General features: G+C 35.1%; 1 protein-coding gene across 1 annotated transcript in view; it reads right to left on the minus strand.

The window, feature by feature from the left end:
* The window catches only part of LOC145263675 (uncharacterized), a 118,643-nt gene that overhangs the window by 316 nt on the left and 90,718 nt on the right, over positions 1-27,609 (minus strand). The gene's annotated exons all lie outside the window — the stretch shown is intronic.

Here is a 27,609-nt window from a genome sequence, read left to right on the forward strand (position 1 = left end):
ATCTATGTATGTATGTATGTATGTATGTATGTATGTTACTGTATGTATGTATGTATGTATGTATGTATGTATGTTACTGTATGCATAAAAATGGAATTTTTTTTTGTCAATATGAAAAGAAAGCCACTAAGTCTATTTTGTACTCTTTTCAAGGCAGGATATGCTGTTTTTAGCAGCTCCTGCCCAGATATGGCAACAGTATTCCATCCATGGACGTACTTGGCTTTTATATAGATAGAGAATTGCATCAGTAGTGAGATATCTTCTGGAGCGGTAGAAGGATCCCACCATCTTTCCAGCGACCTTGGCAACAAACTTGATGTACGTGTTCCATTTCAGATCAGGAGATGATGATGACATTGAGGAGGCACAATTGCAATGAGTTCATCAGAACACATTTCATTAAAATACTTGTAAAACAGGAACAATGATGCAAAATTGCAGCAATGGGCCAGGAGTTAGAATTTTCTTGATAGTGTGGGATCTATTAGAGACTTTTTTTTATTTTTTGACCCGTGTCTAAGAGAATTTTTTTTTTTTTTTTTTGAGCAGTGTCTAAGAGTGAGCATAGTGATGAATGCACCAGCCCAGATTTGGCAACTTCCAAACTAAACTATTTCATGTCTTTTTTTTTTTTAAGGTAAGGATGGATTATTCATATTAATTGGATTCTTTGCACTATTGTTCTCATCTTGAATGTTATTTTCACGTTTCAGTCAATTTGACCTGCAAAATTTTTCAGGTGTATCTTGTTCAGTTCTAGAATCTTTCTTTCAAACGCTGGAATCTGTATGGAATTTTGAACGGAAACTTTTCTTTAATCCATGGGGGTTGCATACCCTTATTCTGTTGGCCGTGACTAGGTAGAAATCCTAAATAATTTGCAGTCCTATTTTGAGCGTTGCCCGCTCTGAGGATGTAATTTCAACCTACAGAAGAGTGTAACATACAACTGAATTTTACTAAGTACTTTATCCACTATGCCACATGGCCTAAATCCAGAGAACATTAGTTTTTGTGAGGTGATGGACTAGTGCCTGATTGATTAAGGTCTTAAGGACTTAAGATTTTAGCGAAGTGGGGAAGGAGACTGATGGGGCGATATTTAAGAAGGCCAGTTCTTTCACCAAAATTCTTGTACCACAGTATACAGTGTGACCAAGTACTTTATCCACTACGCCACTAGGCTACTTCTTTATTTATCTTTCTTTTTTTCCGTCCATCCTTATCACTTTCTCCCATGCTTTCCTTGGCCGTCTCCTGCCCGTTAACCCCGTTGCTTTAATTTTTCCACATCTACTAATCCAAGACCTCTCATTCATGTTTTTTTTTCAATGTCGCCATATCATCAAAGTCTACTCTTCTGCATGCATCTCTCTATATTGTATGAATTTAATATTTCTTTGAGATCATAACCACTTTAATTGAGAAGGGGGTGGATGGGCTCTATGAATATTATTGACCTTTCTTGAGTGTCATCGCATAATTATTGTAGCTCTTTACTTTTTTCAGTAGAATATGTCCACAATGTTGGATATTTTTATTCATTATATACAGGGTAGTTGTATGTGTTTACATATACAGGTAAAACTACAAAGTGATTGGAAATAGGATAGTTAATCAAGATCTGGCAGTGCATGGGACCAAAGGTTGGACATAACAGTCAATATTACACTATTAATGAACATGGTGGTCAATATATTTAGTTAGATTACAGAACATGAGTGTTGTATTTTATTTTTTCACTGTGTGCTCCCTCAGTAATCGTCAGTGTAAGAGAAGGTGATGTCAAAAAAATAAGGGAGGAAGACCAACAGAAAAATATGGTATGGAACAGATTCCGAGAGAGGCTATATATGGCTTCACAAGCTCAAGAAAACATGAATCACTGATCTCAAGGAAAACATTAAAAGTCCCGGCTAATGTAGAATGCAAGAAAAATTCTGCATAAAAAATTAAAAATGGTTGTTTTTCTTATCTATAAATATAAAAGCGAAAATGTATGTATGTATGTATTTATATGTCAGGTCATGTCATATGCTACTGGTACCATGTAACCCAGTACTACCTGCCTCATGGTCGGGTCACCGGCGACTAAACTGGTTCCCCCACCAGACTTGTTTGGTGAGGAGGGCGGCTAGTCTCCCTGAAGGATTAAAAACAAGACCTTCCAAAAGGCGAATGAACTCTTTTTCTGGGTCAACGGCCAACTAGCACCGTGTATATTTGTGTGTGTGTGTGTATATGTGTATTGGGGTGGAGAGGGCTCCCATAAGCCGTGGTGGAGGCAACCTTTCTAGGAGAAGCAAATCTCTGATTTAAAAAACCATAAAGCGGAAGACCAGTACCCGCATTAAGCTGGTCTGCAGTTTAATTTGTTGCTGGCTATCTTGCTCTTGCTTGTTGCTGGATCTCAACATTTTGAACCGAGAGAGAGACTTAGCTGTCGTACAAAGCTAAGACTCTGTAACATCATCTTTGTATAGATACTCCCTCAGGTATTTGGGCTCATGGATTTTAAATGTCTGAGGGAGTGGCACTCGTCTGACAAGACGTTGCAATCATCATGTACTGTATGCAGACAATGCTGTTTTTTTGTCGCACACTGAGACTGATATGCAGCATATAATGGATAGCTTTGCTGACTCCTGCACTGCCTTTAGTCTGAGGATCAAGAGTGAACATCACCTTTGTTTTAGACAACAAAGGTGATGTTCACTCCTGCACCGGGCCAGTCATATATGGAGCCGAACATCATGGGCTGTGGTGCTAGACTGCGAGTAGTTGATTCATTTGTGTACCTTGGTAGTTCTGTCGAGGGATGGCTGTCTCGACACTGAAATCCACAGGCGAATTCAGAAGGCATCTGTAGCTTTTGGAAGGTTGAAGAAGAGTGTGGTCTGATCGTGGCATCACAGACATTACTCAGATCTGCGTTTACAAGACCTGTGTGCTAACCATACAGTTGTATTCATCGGAGACATGGACATTGCATCAAAGACACATTAAATGACTTGAACGATTTCACCAAAAATACTTGAGACGTATCTTAAACATCAAGTGGCAAGCACAAGTACCCGATATTGAACTCCTTATGAGAGCATGTTGCGACCCTTGTAATCAGATTTTACATGAGTTGGGTGGCCACTTGGTTCAAATGAAAAATTGTAGGCTGCCAAAACAAATTTTTTTACGGGAAGCTGGAAAATGGCAAGCGCCCTCAACACAAGTCTAAGAATAGATTCAGGGACTCTACAAAGAATAATTTGAAAGTCTTACAAATCGTCATCGACACATGGGAAGAACTTACTCTGCAAAGGCCGAAGTGGCGAAAGCTTGTACGTGAGAGTTGTGATGCTCTAGAGAAAAGAAAGCAGGTCCACAGCAATTTGAAGCAAGAGCTTCGCAAAGGTTTAATTGACGGTCTTAACCATGAGACACAGAGCTGAAAATGCGACAATTGTGAATGAGTACTTTTGTCAAAAGCTGGCTATGTCAACCACCATAAGTCACACAAAACTCCTGTTCAGGTCACCTTTGCACCTATTAGTCTGAACCAAACGATCTGTTTAACATACAGCAAAGTTTGCAAGTCTACTGCTGGTCTGAGAAGACATATGATTGTTCATAGGAATAGCCATTCAACCTCCAAAGCAAGTCAACTCGATGAAAATTGCTCAATTTGTATGTCACATCTGCTTCAAGATGTGCAAATCTGTGATGGGAGTGCAGAGTCATCTGAGATGGCATAGACAACGAGATTGGGAGAACTCAATATGACGGCGATCATCTGGAAAGTCAGCAATCATCATGTATGTATGTATGTATGTATGCATGTATGTATGTATGTATGTATGTTACTGTATGTATGTATGTATGTATGTATGTATGTATGTATGTATGTGTATAGCAGGACTCCTGTTCTCGCCCTGTGTGGGTGGAATATAAACAAAAATTAACTTTTAAAAAATATTCAAAAAAGAAAATTACATAAAATTTTTTTAAATATTTTCCTACAATAAAACGAAGTGCGGAAACAATGTTTAAAAATACTTTTTTTTGCTGCCCCTCCTTGCAAACTAAAGCTTAGTTTAGAGTTAGGTTTGTGAAAAAAGATATAGTTTAGTTCGTAATGTGTAGATTATTCGATATTCAAATTGTGTGTGTGTGTGTGTGTGTGTGTGTGTGTGTGTGTGTGTGTGTGTGTGTGTGTGTGTGTGTGTGTGTGTGTGTGTGTGTGTGTGTGTGTGTGTGTGTGTGTGTGTGTGTGTGTGTGTGTGTGTGTGTGTGTGTGTGTGTGTGTGTGTGTGTGTGTGTGTGTGTGTGTGTGTGTGTGTGTGTGTGTGTGTGTGTGTGTGTGTGTGTGTGTGTGTGTGTGTGTGTGTGTGTGTGTGTGTGTGTGTGTGTGTGTGTGTGTGTGTGTGTGTGTGTGTGTGTGTGTGTGTGTGTGTGTGTGTGTGTGTGTGTGTGTGTGTGTGTGTGTGTGTGTGTGTGTGTGTGTGTGTGTGTGTGTGTGTGTGTGTGTGTGTGTGTGTGTGTGTGTGTGTGTGTGTGTGTGTGTGTGTGTGTGTGTGTGTGTGTGTGTGTGTGTGTGTGTGTGTGTGTGTGTGTGTGTGTGTGTGTGTGTGTGTGTGTGTGTGTGTGTGTGTGTGTGTGTGTGTGTGTGTGTGTGTGTGTGTGTGTGTGTGTGTGTGTGTGTGTGTGTGTGTGTGTGTGTGTGTGTGTGTGTGTGTGTGTGTGTGTGTGTGTGTGTGTGTGTGTGTGTGTGTGTGTGTGTGTGTGTGTGTGTGTGTGTGTGTGTGTGTGTGTGTGTGTGTGTGTGTGTGTGTGTGTGTGTGTGTGTGTGTGTGTGTGTGTGTGTGTGTGTGAATTAGTCACTGTTTTCATAATCATTTCTTTCCACCAAAAAGTCTAAAGCATAGAAACTTTCACAAAAGTAAATTCCATTCCTGACCTCCTATCCCATAAATAATTTGGAGTAATAAAAAAAAAATACAGCCCCCCCCCTTCTAATTTTCCCATTTCAAAATTAACAAACCACTCGTTCATACATACATACATAAGAAAGTGGTTGCTTATTACTCTCTTTTTTTCATAGGAAAATCGCTTTTTTCACATTTTTGCTTCCTTGCTGAGATGGCTCCAACTCCTGATTGCGCTACAGAGGGACACCAATGCATTAGGTGATATCACCCTTTTTTCCTTTTCTGCTCCCTTGTTAGTAGAGCTCTGTCTCTCCGTAACAGATCCACTCTTTGGTGTAGGTGGGCTGATCTTTGTCACTGAGTGCACCACCACATTGGATGCTACTACCATTCTCGTATTACTCACACCCACATTGCTGGGGGCTCCTTGGACCTACTTTTTCTTAGCAAGCGGCATCCGTTGATCCCTTTTCATTCCCTCCTCTTTTATTTCCTATCCTTAAATCTTTCTCTTCTTGTCCCATATCGCCATGTTAGCAAGTGCGTGTGTCAGTTTTTATTGTGGCTTATTTCCTAGCAAAATTAAAATATTTATTATCGGATAACTCGAGATGTTTTAGTTTTCATATTTTAATGGTTTAGAGTTGGGTGTGCGAATAATACCCCCCCCCCATAGCTCAAAATTCCAATCTCCATGATTTGCACTAAATTTTGAGCCAAAGTATCAAAACCTAATTAAGAAATATTCCTAAAAAATATATATAAACATACACGTGCACATATATCATTCATGCGAGGAATAAGAAAATAAATTTATCAACAATCTTGTGTTTTATGCTCCATTGATCAAACAAAAATCTAAAATAACCTAAGATCATTGAACCATAGGTTATATAGCGATTTACTCAATCAATATTTCCAAGTTTAATATACATTCATCTTGTGTCATGAATGACGTTGATAATGTTACCAGCTACAAATTCAATGAATAAAAAGAAATGTAAAAAAACTCTGATAAAATATTTGAAATTTTAACATTTTCAGACATAGGCACACACACACACACACACACACACACACACATAATTATTAAATACCTTTAAATACCTACATACACTAGTGTTTCATTCAGCAGGGTGTCACGATTAACGCCAGTCGAGAGATTCGAACCCAGCAACGAAACCATCTCTGACTCCGTTAGCAAGGACCAAATCTATTCAGCCACCGTTAATCATGAGAAATATCGTTTAAATTTAAACATTTATTTTTAAATGTTTTTAACGTCTGTAAGAGTGATCTAATCATTATAATATCATGATCTTGCATGTGAGCTAAATTGACCGACTTTATTTCAACTGTAAAGTTTTCGATGATAATAAACAAGTTTTTTTAAAGGGGCTGACATAATTATTTACTATAATAATTATTAAATATATATATATATATATATATATATATAGATAGATAGATAGATAGATAGATAGATAGATAGTTAGATAGAATAATTATTTAGGGACACATGTTTTGCTATTACCACAAGTCACCAGTGTAACAGACTATGATGGGATTCGAACGTTAACCAGCATGTCACGAGATTCTGTTTGAAATTATGTGATGATTTATTACTTATAAATGATTTTATTTTTGCTGGGGATAAAATGATTATTTATGGCAAGAAAAAGGGAACAAAAATAATTATTTTATCGATAAAAGGTAAACAATAAGAATATATATATACGTCTTCTTGTTTTTTCTAATTCGACAACAATTAAGTTTTAAGATTTAGTAAACATTGGAAGGTGGTAAAGGGCAAAGGGGAGTTTAAAATATTCAGATAGACATGGACAGGAATATAGGGAAGGGGAGAGAAAGATAAAGAAAAAAGAGAAAAGAAGGGCGTAAGATGGGTAAAACTTTGAAGGCGGAGGTAGGGGGAGAGAGAGAATAAGAACTAAAGGAGAATGAGAAAAATAAGCAGTTACGGATGTGGCGTTAACTTGCAGACCGTCGCGGTTAGTTGTTGGATACATGTCACATTGAGTTTGATACATTAAAAATCTATGTGGTTTGGGAGTGGGCGCTGTTTGCAATAACTAAAATGCGTCCTCTCACAGCAAGCTTAGTTATATCCAACTTGTGTGCATTTATCTATTTAGATGCATTGACTATAAGAGGTCTCTCAGAAATTAAGTAAATTAAGATTAAAAATTGCCAGATATGGATTGAATTAATATCAAAGGATATAAAACCATAAGCATATGCATGTAGAAGAATATAATAATAATAATAATAATAATAATAATAATAATAATAATAATAATAATAATAATAATAATAATAATAAAGATAAAAATATAATAATAATGATAGCAAAGGATAAATACAGTAAGTATAGAATATCGAAATAAACTAAAAATAATAAAAAGTAAAATAGAAGTAGGATATATAAATAAGTAGAATAAGTTAGGCAGATGTATGATATATTATGTTCCCGAACATGTGGGTGGTTTAATATCAGGGAGTTTGTAGGAATCTATCGGATATAAGGGTTCATTGGGTAGGGATTAAGTTATGATGGCTCAGAAGTCTTAAAAGTTCAGGTAAGTTTAGATAAAAAAAAGAGAGAAATGTGGGGGGGGGATTCTAGGATAATGTGTTTACCTGGTTTAATATTCTAGTTCAGGGTGCTTGATATTAAGGGCCAAATGTCTGATTTACTAGGATAAGTGTGCACATACCCATATATGTAAAGCACAAGTATGCAGATATATCCTTACATACATATGCACATACCCATATATGTAAAGCACAAGTATGCAAATATATCCTTACATACATATGCACATACCCATATATGTAAAGCACAAGTATGCAGATATATCCTTACATACATATGCACATACTCATATATGTAAAGCACAAGTATGCAGATATATCCTTACATACATATGCACATACTCATATATGTAAAGCACAAGTATGCAGATATATCCTTACATACATATGCACATACCCATATATGTAAAGCACAAGTATGCAGATATATCCTTACATACATATGCACATACTCATATATGTAAAGCACAAGTATGCAGATATATCCTTACATACATATGCACATACCCATATATGTAAAGCACAAGTATGCAGATATATCCTTACATACATATGCACATACTCATATATGTAAAGCACAAGTATGCAGATATATCCTTACATACATATGCACATACTCATATATGTAAAGCACAAGTATGCAGATATATCCTTACATACATATGCACATACCCATATATGTAAAGCACAAGTATGCAGATATATCCTTACATACATATGCACATACCCATATATGTAAAGCACAAGTATGCAGATATATCCTTACATACATATGCACATACCCATATATGTAAAGCACAAGTATGCAGATATATCCTTACATACATATGCACATACCCATATATGTAAAGCACAAGTATGCAGATATATCCTTACATACATATGCACATACTCATATATGTAAAGCACAAGTATGCAGATATATCCTTACATACATATGCACATACTCATATATGTAAAGCACAAGTATGCAGATATATCCTTACATACATATGCACATACCCATATATGTAAAGCACAAGTATGCAGATATATCCTTACATACATATGCACATACTCATATATGTAAAGCACAAGTATGCAGATATATCCTTACATACATATGCACATACCCATATATGTAAAGCACAAGTATGCAGATATATCATTACATATATATGCACATACTCATATATGTAAAGCACAAGTATGCAGATATATCCTTACATACATATGCACATACTCATATATGTAAAGCACAAGTATGCAGATATATCCTTACATACATATGCACATACTCATATATGTAAAGCACAAGTATGCAGATATATCCTTACATACATATGCACATACTCATATATGTAAAGCACAAGTATGCAGATATATCCTTACATACATATGGACATACTCATATATGTAAAGCACAAGTATGCAGATATATCCTTACATACATATGCACATACCCATATATGTAAAGCACAAGTATGCAGATATATCCTTACATACATATGCACATACCCATATATGTAAAGCACAAGTATGCAGATATATCCTTACATACATATGCACATACCCATATATGTAAAGCACAAGTATGCAGATATATCCTTACATACATATGCACATACCCATATATGTAAAGCACAAGTATGCAGATATATCCTTACATACATATGCACATACCCATATATGTAAAGCACAAGTATGCAGATATATCCTTACATACATATGCACATACCCATATATGTAAAGCACAAGTATGCAGATATATCCTTACATACATATGGACATACTCATATATGTAAAGCACAAGTATGCAGATATATCCTTACATACATATGCACATACCCATATATGTAAAGCACAAGTATGCAGATATATCCTTACATACATATGCACATACCATTATATGTAAAGCACAAGTATGCAGATATATCCTTACATACATATGCACATACCCATATATGTAAAGCACAAGTATGCAGATATATCCTTACATACATATGCACATACTCATATATGTAAAGCACAAGTATGCAGATATATCCTTACATACATATGGACATACTCATATATGTAAAGCACAAGTATGCAGATATATCCTTACATACATATGCACATACCCATATATGTAAAGCACAAGTATGCAGATATATCCTTACATACATATGCACATACTCATATATGTAAAGCACAAGTATGCAGATATATCCTTACATACATATGCACATACCCATATATGTAAAGCACAAGTATGCAGATATATCCTTACATACATATGCACATACCCATATATGTAAAGCACAAGTATGCAGATATATCCTTACATACATATGCACATACTCATATATGTAAAGCACAAGTATGCAGATATATCCTTACATACATATGCACATACCCATATATGTAAAGCACAAGTATGCAGATATATCCTTACATACATATGCACATACCCATATATGTAAAGCACAAGTATGCAGATATATCCTTACATACATATGCACATACTCATATATGTAAAGCACAAGTATGCAGATATATCCTTACATACATATGCACATACTCATATATGTAAAGCACAAGTATGCAGATATATCCTTACATACATATGCACATACCCATATATGTAAAGCACAAGTATGCAGATATATCCTTACATACATATGCACATACTCATATATGTAAAGCACAAGTATGCAGATATATCCTTACATACATATGCACATACCCATATATGTAAAGCACAAGTATGCAGATATATCCTTACATACATATGCACATACCCATATATGTAAAGCACAAGTATGCAGATATATCCTTACATACATATGCACATACCCATATATGTAAAGCACAAGTATGCAGATATATCCTTACATACATATGCACATACTCATATATGTAAAGCACAAGTATGCAGATATATCCTTACATACATATGCACATACTCATATATGTAAAGCACAAGTATGCAGATATATCCTTACATACATATGCACATACCCATATATGTAAAGCACAAGTATGCAGATATATCCTTACATACATATGCACATACTCATATATGTAAAGCACAAGTATGCAGATATATCCTTACATACATATGCACATACTCATATATGTAAAGCACAAGTATGCAGATATATCCTTACATACATATGCACATACCCATATATGTAAAGCACAAGTATGCAGATATATCCTTACATACATATGCACATACTCATATATGTAAAGCACAAGTATGCAGATATATCCTTACATACATATGCACATACCCATATATGTAAAGCACAAGTATGCAGATATATCCTTACATACATATGCACATACTCATATATGTAAAGCACAAGTATGCAGATATATCCTTACATACATATGCACATACTCATATATGTAAAGCACAAGTATGCAGATATATCCTTACATACATATGCACATACTCATATATGTAAAGCACAAGTATGCAGATATATCCTTACATACATATGCACATACTCATATATGTAAAGCACAAGTATGCAGATATATCCTTACATACATATGGACATACTCATATATGTAAAGCACAAGTATGCAGATATATCCTTACATACATATGCACATACCCATATATGTAAAGCACAAGTATGCAGATATATCCTTACATACATATGCACATACCCATATATGTAAAGCACAAGTATGCAGATATATCCTTACATACATATGCACATACCCATATATGTAAAGCACAAGTATGCAGATATATCCTTACATACATATGCACATACCCATATATGTAAAGCACAAGTATGCAGATATATCCTTACATACATATGCACATACTCATATATGTAAAGCACAAGTATGCAGATATATCCTTACATACATATGCACATACTCATATATGTAAAGCACAAGTATGCAGATATATCCTTACATACATATGCACATACCCATATATGTAAAGCACAAGTATGCAGATATATCCTTACATACATATGCACATACTCATATATGTAAAGCACAAGTATGCAGATATATCCTTACATACATATGCACATACCCATATATGTAAAGCACAAGTATGCAGATATATCCTTACATACATATGCACATACTCATATATGTAAAGCACAAGTATGCAGATATATCCTTACATACATATGCACATACTCATATATGTAAAGCACAAGTATGCAGATATATCCTTACATACATATGCACATACTCATATATGTAAAGCACAAGTATGCAGATATATCCTTACATACATATGCACATACTCATATATGTAAAGCACAAGTATGCAGATATATCCTTACATACATATGGACATACTCATATATGTAAAGCACAAGTATGCAGATATATCCTTACATACATATGCACATACCCATATATGTAAAGCACAAGTATGCAGATATATCCTTACATACATATGCACATACCCATATATGTAAAGCACAAGTATGCAGATATATCCTTACATACATATGCACATACCCATATATGTAAAGCACAAGTATGCAGATATATCCTTACATACATATGCACATACCCATATATGTAAAGCACAAGTATGCAGATATATCCTTACATACATATGCACATACCCATATATGTAAAGCACAAGTATGCAGATATATCCTTACATACATATGCACATACCCATATATGTAAAGCACAAGTATGCAGATATATCCTTACATACATATGGACATACTCATATATGTAAAGCACAAGTATGCAGATATATCCTTACATACATATGCACATACCCATATATGTAAAGCACAAGTATGCAGATATATCCTTACATACATATGCACATACCCATATATGTAAAGCACAAGTATGCAGATATATCCTTACATACATATGCACATACCCATATATGTAAAGCACAAGTATGCAGATATATCCTTACATACATATGCACATACCCATATATGTAAAGCACAAGTATGCAGATATATCCTTACATACATATGGACATACTCATATATGTAAAGCACAAGTATGCAGATATATCCTTACATACATATGCACATACCCATATATGTAAAGCACAAGTATGCAGATATATCCTTACATACATATGCACATACCCATATATGTAAAGCACAAGTATGCAGATATATCCTTACATACATATGCACATACTCATATATGTAAAGCACAAGTATGCAGATATATCCTTACATACATATGCACATACCCATATATGTAAAGCACAAGTATGCAGATATATCCTTACATACATATGCACATACCCATATATGTAAAGCACAAGTATGCAGATATATCCTTACATACATATGCACATACTCATATATGTAAAGCACAAGTATGCAGATATATCCTTACATACATATGCACATACTCATATATGTAAAGCACAAGTATGCAGATATATCCTTACATACATATGCACATACCCATATATGTAAAGCACAAGTATGCAGATATATCCTTACATACATATGCACATACTCATATATGTAAAGCACAAGTATGCAGATATATCCTTACATACATATGCACATACTCATATATGTAAAGCACAAGTATGCAGATATATCCTTACATACATATGCACATACTCATATATGTAAAGCACAAGTATGCAGATATATCCTTACATACATATGCACATACTCATATATGTAAAGCACAAGTATGCAGATATATCCTTACATACATATGGACATACTCATATATGTAAAGCACAAGTATGCAGATATATCCTTACATACATATGCACATACCCATATATGTAAAGCACAAGTATGCAGATATATCCTTACATACATATGCACATACCCATATATGTAAAGCACAAGTATGCAGATATATCCTTACATACATATGCACATACCCATATATGTAAAGCACAAGTATGCAGATATATCCTTACATACATATGCACATACCCATATATGTAAAGCACAAGTATGCAGATATATCCTTACATACATATGCACATACCCATATATGTAAAGCACAAGTATGCAGATATATCCTTACATACATATGCACATACCCATATATGTAAAGCACAAGTATGCAGATATATCCTTACATACATATGGACATACTCATATATGTAAAGCACAAGTATGTAGATATATCCTTACATACATATGCACATACCCATATATGTAAAGCACAAGTATGCAGATATATCCTTACATACATATGCACATACCCATATATGTAAAGCACAAGTATGCAGATATATCCTTACATACATATGCACATACCCATATATGTAAAGCACAAGTATGCAGATATATCCTTACATACATATGCACATACTCATATATGTAAAGCACAAGTATGCAGATATATCCTTACATACATATGGACATACTCATATATGTAAAGCACAAGTATGCAGATATATCCTTACATACATATGCACATACCCATATATGTAAAGCACAAGTATGCAGATATATCCTTACATACATATGCACATACCCATATATGTAAAGCACAAGTATGCAGATATATCCTTACATACATATGCACATACTCATATATGTAAAGCACAAGTATGCAGATATATCCTTACATACATATGCACATACCCATATATGTAAAGCACAAGTATGCAGATATATCCTTACATACATATGCACATACCCATATATGTAAAGCACAAGTATGCAGATATATCCTTACATACATATGCACATACTCATATATGTAAAGCACAAGTATGCAGATATATCCTTACATACATATGCACATACTCATATATGTAAAGCACAAGTATGCAGATATATCCTTACATACATATGCACATACCCATATATGTAAAGCACAAGTATGCAGATATATCCTTACATACATATGCACATACTCATATATGTAAAGCACAAGTATGCAGATATATCCTTACATACATATGCACATACTCATATATGTAAAGCACAAGTATGCAGATATATCCTTACATACATATGCACATACCCATATATGTAAAGCACAAGTATGCAGATATATCCTTACATACATATGCACATACCCATATATGTAAAGCACAAGTATGCAGATATATCCTTACATACATATGCACATACTCATATATGTAAAGCACAAGTATGCAGATATATCCTTACATACATATGCACATACTCATATATGTAAAGCACAAGTATGCAGATATATCCTTACATACATATGCACATACTCATATATGTAAAGCACAAGTATGCAGATATATCCTTACATACATATGGACATACACATATATGTAAAGCACAAGTATGCAGATATATCCTTACATACATATGCACATACCTATATATGTAAAGCACAAGTATGCAGATATATCCTTACATACATATGCACATACCCATATATGTAAAGCACAAGTATGCAGATATATCCTTACATACATATGCACATACCCATATATGTAAAGCACAAGTATGCAGATATATCCTTACATACATATGCACATACCCATATATGTAAAGCACAAGTATGCAGATATATCCTTACATACATATGCACATACTCATATATGTAAAGCACAAGTATGCAGATATATCCTTACATACATATGCACATACTCATATATGTAAAGCACAAGTATGCAGATATATCCTTACATACATATGCACATACCCATATATGTAAAGCACAAGTATGCAGATATATCCTTACATACATATGCACATACTCATATATGTAAAGCACAAGTATGCAGATATATCCTTACATACATATGCACATACCCATATATGTAAAGCACAAGTATGCAGATATATCATTACATATATATGCACATACTCATATATGTAAAGCACAAGTATGCAGATATATCCTTACATACATATGCACATACTCATATATGTAAAGCACAAGTATGCAGATATATCCTTACATACATATGCACATACTCATATATGTAAAGCACAAGTATGCAGATATATCCTTACATACATATGCACATACTCATATATGTAAAGCACAAGTATGCAGATATATCCTTACATACATATGGACATACTCATATATGTAAAGCACAAGTATGCAGATATATCCTTACATACATATGCACATACCCATATATGTAAAGCACAAGTATGCAGATATATCCTTACATACATATGCACATACCCATATATGTAAAGCACAAGTATGCAGATATATCCTTACATACATATGCACATACCCATATATGTAAAGCACAAGTATGCAGATATATCCTTACATACATATGCACATACCCATATATGTAAAGCACAAGTATGCAGATATATCCTTACATACATATGCACATACCCATATATGTAAAGCACAAGTATGCAGATATATCCTTACATACATATGCACATACCCATATATGTAAAGCACAAGTATGCAGATATATCCTTACATACATATGGACATACTCATATATGTAAAGCACAAGTATGCAGATATATCCTTACATACATATGCACATACCCATATATGTAAAGCACAAGTATGCAGATATATCCTTACATACATATGCACATACCATTATATGTAAAGCACAAGTATGCAGATATATCCTTACATACATATGCACATACCCATATATGTAAAGCACAAGTATGCAGATATATCCTTACATACATATGCACATACTCATATATGTAAAGCACAAGTATGCAGATATATCCTTACATACATATGGACATACTCATATATGTAAAGCACAAGTATGCAGATATATCCTTACATACATATGCACATACCCATATATGTAAAGCACAAGTATGCAGATATATCCTTACATACATATGCACATACTCATATATGTAAAGCACAAGTATGCAGATATATCCTTACATACATATGCACATACCCATATATGTAAAGCACAAGTATGCAGATATATCCTTACATACATATGCACATACCCATATATGTAAAGCACAAGTATGCAGATATATCCTTACATACATATGCACATACTCATATATGTAAAGCACAAGTATGCAGATATATCCTTACATACATATGCACATACCCATATATGTAAAGCACAAGTATGCAGATATATCCTTACATACATATGCACATACCCATATATGTAAAGCACAAGTATGCAGATATATCCTTACATACATATGCACATACTCATATATGTAAAGCACAAGTATGCAGATATATCCTTACATACATATGCACATACTCATATATGTAAAGCACAAGTATGCAGATATATCCTTACATACATATGCACATACCCATATATGTAAAGCACAAGTATGCAGATATATCCTTACATACATATGCACATACTCATATATGTAAAGCACAAGTATGCAGATATATCCTTACATACATATGCACATACCCATATATGTAAAGCACAAGTATGCAGATATATCCTTACATACATATGCACATACCCATATATGTAAAGCACAAGTATGCAGATATATCCTTACATACATATGCACATACCCATATATGTAAAGCACAAGTATGCAGATATATCCTTACATACATATGCACATACTCATATATGTAAAGCACAAGTATGCAGATATATCCTTACATACATATGCACATACTCATATATGTAAAGCACAAGTATGCAGATATATCCTTACATACATATGCACATACCCATATATGTAAAGCACAAGTATGCAGATATATCCTTACATACATATGCACATACTCATATATGTAAAGCACAAGTATGCAGATATATCCTTACATACATATGCACATACTCATATATGTAAAGCACAAGTATGCAGATATATCCTTACATACATATGCACATACCCATATATGTAAAGCACAAGTATGCAGATATATCCTTACATACATATGCACATACTCATATATGTAAAGCACAAGTATGCAGATATATCCTTACATACATATGCACATACCCATATATGTAAAGCACAAGTATGCAGATATATCCTTACATACATATGCACATACTCATATATGTAAAGCACAAGTATGCAGATATATCCTTACATACATATGCACATACTCATATATGTAAAGCACAAGTATGCAGATATATCCTTACATACATATGCACATACTCATATATGTAAAGCACAAGTATGCAGATATATCCTTACATACATATGCACATACTCATATATGTAAAGCACAAGTATGCAGATATATCCTTACATACATATGGACATACTCATATATGTAAAGCACAAGTATGCAGATATATCCTTACATACATATGCACATACCCATATATGTAAAGCACAAGTATGCAGATATATCCTTACATACATATGCACATACCCATATATGTAAAGCACAAGTATGCAGATATATCCTTACATACATATGCACATACCCATATATGTAAAGCACAAGTATGCAGATATATCCTTACATACATATGCACATACCCATATATGTAAAGCACAAGTATGCAGATATATCCTTACATACATATGCACATACTCATATATGTAAAGCACAAGTATGCAGATATATCCTTACATACATATGCACATACTCATATATGTAAAGCACAAGTATGCAGATATATCCTTACATACATATGCACATACCCATATATGTAAAGCACAAGTATGCAGATATATCCTTACATACATATGCACATACTCATATATGTAAAGCACAAGTATGCAGATATATCCTTACATACATATGCACATACCCATATATGTAAAGCACAAGTATGCAGATATATCCTTACATACATATGCACATACTCATATATGTAAAGCACAAGTATGCAGATATATCCTTACATACATATGCACATACTCATATATGTAAAGCACAAGTATGCAGATATATCCTTACATACATATGCACATACTCATATATGTAAAGCACAAGTATGCAGATATATCCTTACATACATATGCACATACTCATATATGTAAAGCACAAGTATGCAGATATATCCTTACATACATATGGACATACTCATATATGTAAAGCACAAGTATGCAGATATATCCTTACATACATATGCACATACCCATATATGTAAAGCACAAGTATGCAGATATATCCTTACATACATATGCACATACCCATATATGTAAAGCACAAGTATGCAGATATATCCTTACATACATATGCACATACCCATATATGTAAAGCACAAGTATGCAGATATATCCTTACATACATATGCACATACCCATATATGTAAAGCACAAGTATGCAGATATATCCTTACATACATATGCACATACCCATATATGTAAAGCACAAGTATGCAGATATATCCTTACATACATATGCACATACCCATATATGTAAAGCACAAGTATGCAGATATATCCTTACATACATATGGACATACTCATATATGTAAAGCACAAGTATGCAGATATATCCTTACATACATATGCACATACCCATATATGTAAAGCACAAGTATGCAGATATATCCTTACATACATATGCACATACCCATATATGTAAAGCACAAGTATGCAGATATATCCTTACATACATATGCACATACCCATATATGTAAAGCACAAGTATGCAGATATATCCTTACATACATATGCACATACTCATATATGTAAAGCACAAGTATGCAGATATATCCTTACATACATATGGACATACTCATATATGTAAAGCACAAGTATGCAGATATATCCTTACATACATATGCACATACCCATATATGTAAAGCACAAGTATGCAGATATATCCTTACATACATATGCACATACCCATATATGTAAAGCACAAGTATGCAGATATATCCTTACATACATATGCACATACTCATATATGTAAAGCACAAGTATGCAGATATATCCTTACATACATATGCACATACCCATATATGTAAAGCACAAGTATGCAGATATATCCTTACATACATATGCACATACCCATATATGTAAAGCACAAGTATGCAGATATATCCTTACATACATATGCACATACTCATATATGTAAAGCACAAGTATGCAGATATATCCTTACATACATATGCACATACTCATATATGTAAAGCACAAGTATGCAGATATATCCTTACATACATATGCACATACCCATATATGTAAAGCACAAGTATGCAGATATATCCTTACATACATATGCACATACTCATATATGTAAAGCACAAGTATGCAGATATATCCTTACATACATATGCACATACTCATATATGTAAAGCACAAGTATGCAGATATATCCTTACATACATATGCACATACCCATATATGTAAAGCACAAGTATGCAGATATATCCTTACATACATATGCACATACTCATATATGTAAAGCACAAGTATGCAGATATATCCTTACATACATATGCACATACTCATATATGTAAAGCACAAGTATGCAGATATATCCTTACATACATATGCACATACCCATATATGTAAAGCACAAGTATGCAGATATATCCTTACATACATATGCACATACTCATATATGTAAAGCACAAGTATGCAGATATATCCTTACATACATATGCACATACCCATATATGTAAAGCACAAGTATGCAGATATATCCTTACATACATATGCACATACCCATATATGTAAAGCACAAGTATGCAGATATATCCTTACATACATATGCACATACCCATATATGTAAAGCACAAGTATGCAGATATATCCTTACATACATATGCACATACTCATATATGTAAAGCACAAGTATGCAGATATATCCTTACATACATATGCACATACTCATATATGTAAAGCACAAGTATGCAGATATATCCTTACATACATATGCACATACCCATATATGTAAAGCACAAGTATGCAGATATATCCTTACATACATATGCACATACTCATATATGTAAAGCACAAGTATGCAGATATATCCTTACATACATATGCACATACCCATATATGTAAAGCACAAGTATGCAGATATATCCTTACATACATATTGACATACCCATATATGTAAAGCACAAGTATGCAGATATATCCTTACATACATATGCACATACCCATATATGTAAAGCACAAGTATGCAGATATATCCTTACATACATATGCACATACCCATATATGTAAAGCACAAGTATGCAGATATATCCTTACATACATATGCACATACCCATATATGTAAAGCACAAGTATGCAGATATATCCTTACATACATATGCACATACTCATATATGTAAAGCACAAGTATGCAGATATATCCTTACATACATATGGACATACAGAGTCAGTAGTCAATGATTATATAAGTGAAATAATAATAATTTCAGAAACTCAAATAACATGGACGCTGAACAGGTAAGCATAACCTCTAATTTCAGGGAACAAAATGATACCGAACAAACATAGCACAGCCGTGATAATCATCAAAATGGAAAAAACCGAAGAAAGAAATGGACAACAAAAGAGAATGGACTCGTAATGGAATGCTATTATAGAAGCCATCCTGAATATAGATATGGAGGTTATCGGAAACGAATGAAAGAACTATGGGACCTCTCCAGTGATAATTAAGCGACAGAACAAAGAATTGCGGACCAAGCAAGACTGATTCTCAAAAAAGGCTGGCTTTCTAAACTAGAACTAACAGAAATTCAGTGAAAAATACATGAGGAAACTGAACAAGAAACACTCCCCAATAGAACTGCTCGCAGAAAAAAACCCACAAGTTGAAGCCTCACAAGTAAAAACACCAAAAGCCCAGGACCTACGAAGACCAAAGACTAAAAATGTTGAAACCGAGAACAATGAAAAGAACTAACAGAGAATGAAGCAAATGAAATAAATAAAATAACACAGTTTATGAACGAGGAAAAAACAAAACTCCCATAGTTAAAGAACCAAGATCAGAAGAAATTAAAAACAGAAACAGAGAAGGTTAACAAGCTCCTCCAACACATCCCAACAAACACAATCACAGACTTAAACAACCTCATTTACGCAGGCGCCAAAATGGTAAGTATGAATCTCAAATCAGAAAAACAACTGGGAACAAGCAGATCGACAAAACCTGGATGGGAAATAAGACTAGAAACCCAAATACAGAAACATAAAAAAGAAACCAAAATGATCACCAGGAAGAAAGCAATGTGGAAAAAAAAGAATATTGGAAAAGTAACTGGCAGGGAGAGGCTAAACAAGAAACATGAAGAACTGGACCAAAAAATAATTGTGCAAACGGCTGCATTTTGAGCATACAGATAAATGGTACAAGAATAAACCCGCAACAGCACTCGAAAACGAAAACCACAAAATCATATGGGACATGGACATACAGACGGACAAACCCATCCAAGCAAGAAGACCAGATGTCGTAATAATTAACAAGGAAGAGAAATCCTGTCAAATCGTAGACTTTGCTGTCCCAGCTGACCACAGGGTGAGTATGAAAGAAAAGGAGAAACGAAGCAAATACACAGAACTAGCCAGAGAGTTAAAAGGGATTTGAATGATGAAGAAAATCAAAATAGTACCGATAATAGTAGGAGCACTAGGAACAATCCTGAAAAACCTGGAAAAAAGAATGGCAGAAATTGGAATCAGAGGAATAGCTTCAAAAATACAACGCCTAACGATAAGGAAAACGGCTGAAATATTAAGGAAAACCCTTGAATGCGGAGAATAACAAGACAATATAACGAAGAAGCGTTACAGGGAATGAAGAACACCGAAGCTGCAGATCTACATGTTCTACATTCCTCATCAAGCATCTCTCCATTGTTTCACCACCGCTTCCCCCCTCCCCCCCAAAAAAGTGATACCAAAGAGCCGAGAAGGGTCAAGGAGGATGGAAAGACCGAAGCACTGGCCAGATCTCCGCTAGACAAGTGCGAAGAGAACTGAGATCTTGGGGGGCTTAGTGCCACTCAAATTCCAGTATAAACCAATGGCCACTGCCAGCGAGAAATCAATGGTAAGAGGCTGTTGCGATGATGTAAATTTATTTGCAAATGCTATCGAAGGAGGAAGAGAGAGCTGGACGTCTGGGGAGACTTGTTGTCACTCAGCTTCCAGAGAACACCACAGGTCTCCAATCAGATCGTTTGCTGACTTGTGTGAAAGCTCCATGTGAGCCGATAATAATAATAATAATAATAATAATAATAATAATAATAAGCATAAAACAAAAGTAGTAAGGATGGTATTAGAAATTTAGTGCCAAGTGTATCACATATACATACATATACACAGGCGGCAAAAAGAAAGTCCGCACTTGTAATTTTTTTCAAAAACTGCAAATTTAAGCTAAATTTAATGTAACTGTTTAAACAAACTATATCTCATTTGATTGGTCTTTTATTCTTCTATAATTTTATCTGTTCGTATTTGACTTTTAATTGAAATATTCTAGTGTTCACGTCAATTTTAAAAAATAGCTATATATATATATATATATATATATATATATATATATATATATAAGCACAAGGATTTAATAAAATATGTTGAAATACACTTTAGCAAAAGTTAAAAACATATTTATTTTTCGCAAAGAAAACACAAATAAAGTGGATTGTCCTTAATCCATGAAGCTGCGGAATTAGATGTTGCTGGCAAAGTATTTAATGCAACCGCAAGTACGGAGTAGATTATACTAGCATAAAAATGGAAAACAGTGAAGCAGAGGGTGTGAGAAAAATTAAAAATAATTTCACGTGAATGGATGTGTGTGTATATATGCGCGCGCGTGCGTGCGTGTGTGTAAAATGATGGGTTAAAAGTTTCCAACGAGAGGAATATGTATATTTAAATGAATTGGGTCACCAACAGTTATTATGTTTTTAATGCTTTGTTTATTATTTGATATTTTTATTTTTTAAACTATTAAAATAATCTTTTGAAAGAGTATTATGCGTTTTGAACGATCTCGTATTTTTGAAATCCTAATGTGATAAATTTATCCACATAGATACTAACAAAGAGCAAAATAGAAGTATTAAAATTGAGCCTCAAATTCTGCCTAAACCACAAAAGTAACATAGCGGAATTGAAGAAAGACTTCAAAGAATTTGAACGCAAATTCAGACTCATAGAAATATTAAATGACAAGGTAAACACAGTAGACGATTCTCTAATGAAAAATAAATCAACATATTCCCCCAACACAACAATATAAAGGAACTAAACACCTTCTTTGGAACCTTAACCCTTAACAAAAACTAAAACTTTCTTGGAACCTTAAACCCTTAGCAAAAAGCCAAACCCACAGGCAACCTAACGCTGAAGCAAAACCAAGCACTTGGAAACATCCCAAATAATTACAACATAATTATAAAGGAAACAGACAAAAGTAGTGCGGTGATAGGTGTATCAGAATTTTGGGGGAATTTTTGACACCCCTAACACAAAACTGCGAATAAAATATAAAAACCTTGTAATTTCTCTTTTAAAAGTGGGTTGTTTATTTTATTTATGGAATATACTTCCAAAATAAACTATTAAAGTTGTATAAAAAATAATAGAAATATTATTTTTTTTTTAGTTCTTAAAAAACAGTAATGAAATCAATTGAATTTTACGAGCTAAGTATTTTAAAGTTCTTAAACTTTAAAAATCTATCAAAATTTTTCTATTGATTCAATATTTTCAGGGTCAATGTGAAATTTTATGCTCTTTCTAATAAACCGAATATAATATTTTAGGCAAACGTTTTTTTTTTTTTTTTTAATTCACGCCCCCCTCCCCATTTTTAAATGTCTATTAAAAAGAAAATAATTAAATTACGCACCAAATTACAAATTGAAGATAAAAGATCAATAAATAATATATTCAAATTTAAAACAAAAAAGTAGTGTTTCTTAGAAATTTACGTGTAAAGTCCGAAGTTTAAAACCTTTTTAAAAAAAAAACACCTTGTTTTTTGTTTTTGTATTTTTTTTTAATGAAACCTTGGTCCTTGCTCCTTTAATTGGAAAAAAAATTAGGGGTTGTGATTACATTTGTCGAGTAGTTATAAGCTTGGAAAGACAGGAGGTAAAATTATTCAATATAGTTCACGCATTCGTAAGGTTAGTTTCTGACACACCTAAAAACGAAACATAGATAACACAACAATATCTAAAATCACAAAACTTTGCACAACATACAATAGAATATTAAGAAAAAAAAGAAAAGGATTTCCTCACAAAATTTACAACAAAAACAAACATATTCTATGGACTAACCAAAATACACAAATCTAACGAGGTAAGACATGCCATTAGCATACAAAACTCAGAATAAATCAGCACCCCAAATCCCAATGACCTCACATTCAGACTCATTCGCAGGACCAGCATGCCCAACGAGCAGATTTGGCAATTTAATAGACATATTATTACAACCTTCAACCTAGTTACATAAGAGACGACATCCACTCCCTAAGTTCTCTACCATAAACAGTAGACCATGGATCAATGAATTCGACGTAGCAACCTAGCAATATACTCCATAACTTAGGAAAAGAAGAATACTGGATTGATAAATGAGGTCGATCAACAGGCAAAAATCACTGCTCACACAAATTCTCCCAACTGATTTTGCCGCTTCTCAAATGTCAAATGATTTCTCGATCCTCTCTCACCGACAAGTGACCTGTTTCTCTAAGGCATGCGCACATGATCTTGCGTGACTTCGTTCACTACAAAACGTTATGGCCACCATGATGGACTCTTTCTTTCTTCTTGACACGCGCAACTCACCGGACAGACAGACATGAGGACGTTTGTACGACAAGCCATTTTCCCCACATTCTCCTCTGATCTCAGTTCTATTTATGGCATCAAGCCATCTTTGAGGTACCCTTGTAAAAGACTCTGCCTTATTTATGCTGGATCTGACCAGGTACACCTCCATTGATAGTGCATATTCATTCACCAGGCTCATTATCGTGTCGAGCCGCCGACAGATGAGAATCTCGCTCGTTGCTTTGGTTCGCACGCTAGCCCGTCCAGTAAGAGTGTCTGAAATCCACTTATGGATGCAAGCAGAATCAGTGAATAGTCACAAAGTGGTTGTCTTCCACAGGATTTCCAAGTTTATTCCCTTGATCACTGCATCGAGTTCTGCCAGGTTTATGTGTTGGGAGTCCTTTTCTGGGTGCAACCAGCAAGCGTCTCCACTACAGCTCCATCATGGACTAACGACACGCCAATGGCAAGAGAGCTTGTGTCAACGTATACACTATGGTCCTGGCTGTCAACACACCATCTGTCCTGTGCTGGATCTTCTTTATGCACTCTGGTGAGGACCTCTCTGATTATTGTATTGAGAGGGGCATCATAAATTTTGTCATCCCATCCGGTGGTGACGTCAGAGGCTCTCCGTTTGATGAATGGCACTGGAAATATGAAGCCAGCCATCCACAGGAAGGTGTCCAACCAACTTTCCGCACAATGAAAATATGTTCCATCGCTTGAAAACACAGGGCATACCTGGGATTTCATTGCCTCGTTTCCAACACAGGACATTATCTTCTTCCCAGACCTGCAAACTGAGCACTCTTGCACCGTCCCGTAGCCTTTCTGGTTCCTTGCTGAGAAGGCCAAAGTTGTGAAACTGTTCTTTTACGTGTGTTGCAGGCACAATTTCTTCATCCACACATCGTCAATATATGCAGATGTTGCCCGCTGAATGCGCTCATCCTTAGTCAATATAGCGTCAACAATCCTTTGCATAATTGATGGCGCCACATTAAGTCCAAATCCCACGCGGGTTAAGCAATATCTTTCTCCCTTGATGAGCACCGTTTGATAGGGCCATAGTGACTGATGTACATGCACTTGAAGGTATGCTTTACGAAGATCCAGCACAGATACATTATATCCTGCTTGCCGCCATTCCCTCAACTTCTTGGTACATACATCCACGTGGGCTGTAAAAGGAATTACCTGCTCGTTTAGTTCCTTTTAGTCTAGTACCAGCCTCACATTCTGTTTATTATGCTGGGTAACCGCCATTAGCAGGATCAAACACTTTGGGGGGCCCAATTCCTTCTCTGAATAGGGAACTAGCCATCCATTTTTTATCCAAGTCTGTAGTTCCTTATCGTATTCTCCACAAGCTCCAGGGGGCATTTTATATTCTGGAACCCTATTGTACAACTTCCCGGGTGGCTGCTCGTCTGACCATTTCCAAGAAACTGTCCAGGACCTCGTACACTGGTCAAATTCCAGTTTCATGGATGCACCCAGAGCAAGGCAGGCGTTAGAGAAGTGTGCCCTAGCCTCACCATCAATATGGATCCCACCCAATTCTTTAATAACGTCCATTCCTAACAGTAGGTCATAACCAAGAAAGTCCCCGCTCACAACCAGGGCTCGTACAGTTACTGTAGGCCCATCACCGACACATATACGAATGACACTAACTTCACAAGAGGCTAATGTGCCCCCACCGACTGTCAGTACTGGAATTCTCTTCTTGTCCCATGCGTCACAGCATGCCTTGCACACAAGAGTCTGCATGCACCCTGTGTCTACGAGCGCAAAGCGTTCACACCTGTTCATGCACACTCTCCCTGTGGGTAGCGCTCTATTTGTCAATGATCTGGGGAGAATACTGGCGCTATAGTCGACTCCCCTTGTCCGTTTCCCAGACAACTCCTTGCTATGTGACCTAGCTTGCTGCACCGGTGGCAATAGATGCGTCTTGGCGTTTCTTGAGCAGACGTGTCCTTACACTGCTTCGGCTTCAGCAGTCCCTAGAAAAGTGGTCTGACCCGCCGCATTTATAACAGCTTACGCCATCTTCTAATGGAGTAGATGCTTCTGCAGCCGCTATCACTGGCTTCGCATCTTTTTCTTTTAAAATATTGCGGCCTCTAGCCAACAATTCCTGAAGCCCAATTTTGCTGAGCCTTGATGATGCTCGTAGCAGTCGGCTGGTGTCGTCCAGGAGTCCTGTGAGAAAGGCACAACTTAATATGTGTTCACTCACCCCACCAAAGGTGCAGCTAATCTCTGTAAATCCGTCAGGTAGACGTCCACCGTCTCATCCAACCCAACTGCCTCCAGGCAATAAAAGGGTCCGTAGCAAAGGCTGCGTATAGTGCCTCCTTGTCCTCCTCCAGAGTTGGTTCATCCCCGAGCTGTTGATAAATGGAGTATCCCCCCTTGGTTAGCTTCAATGGGATGACAAGCATGGGATCCTTTATT

The sequence above is a fragment of the Euprymna scolopes genome, chromosome 39 (genome assembly GCF_053919585.1).
Source record: "Euprymna scolopes isolate OS-2025 chromosome 39, ASM5391958v1, whole genome shotgun sequence".
Classification (NCBI taxonomy): Eukaryota; Metazoa; Mollusca; class Cephalopoda; order Sepiida; family Sepiolidae; genus Euprymna; species Euprymna scolopes.